Source organism: Octopus bimaculoides, chromosome 6 (assembly GCF_001194135.2).
Source record: "Octopus bimaculoides isolate UCB-OBI-ISO-001 chromosome 6, ASM119413v2, whole genome shotgun sequence".
Classification (NCBI taxonomy): Eukaryota; Metazoa; Mollusca; class Cephalopoda; order Octopoda; family Octopodidae; genus Octopus; species Octopus bimaculoides.
Genome location: NC_068986.1, coordinates 94,007,908 through 94,008,738, shown reverse-complemented (window position 1 = coordinate 94,008,738; position 831 = coordinate 94,007,908).

Here is an 831-nt window from a genome sequence, read left to right as displayed (position 1 = left end):
GATCTCAAAGTACCGAAAAAAGGTTGCGGAACGGTACCGTATTTAGCGACCCCCAAAAAGGATGAACAGTAAAGTTGCAATCAGAACGCAGACTCGAAAGAAATACGGACAAGCATGTTATCCACCACCACCGCCGCAGCTGCAGCCGCCACCGCCACCGCCACCACCACCACAACCGCCGCCGCCGCCGCCGTGCTAACGGTCGGCGTGCTAACGATTCTGCCAGCTCGCCGCCTTAGGATAATAACAACATTACAACCACCATTACTGTATCAACAACACCACTATCACTACTTTAACCAATACATCAACCATTACCTGCATCATCACCACTATCGCCATCATCAACAACATCTCATTCAGCCAACGTCATCATTATCACCAACACCGGTCACAAACAACCATCACCGTTATCCGTACCACTGCTTCTCGTCACACCACCAGCCGCAATAGTAACACATCCACAAGCATCACCGTCACCTCCTCCTCTGCTAATAATTAGCACCATCAGCCCCCACTACCATTAACCATAATAATTAGAGGTGGTGAGGTGGCTGAATTGTGGGAAGTTTGCTTCTGGCCCACATGGGTCCGGGTTCAGTCCCACTGTGTGGCACTTTAGGCGAGTTTCTGCTACTATGACATCGGGCTGAGCAAAGCTTTCTGAAAGGATTTGGTAGACGGAAACTGAGAGAAACCTGTCATATATACATGTGTGTGTGTGTGTGTGTGTGTGTGCGCGTGCGTGCGTGTGTATGCGTGTCAGCGTGTATGTGCACGCACGTGCGCTATGTGTGCGTGCAGGTGTATATGTTCACCACCACCACCACC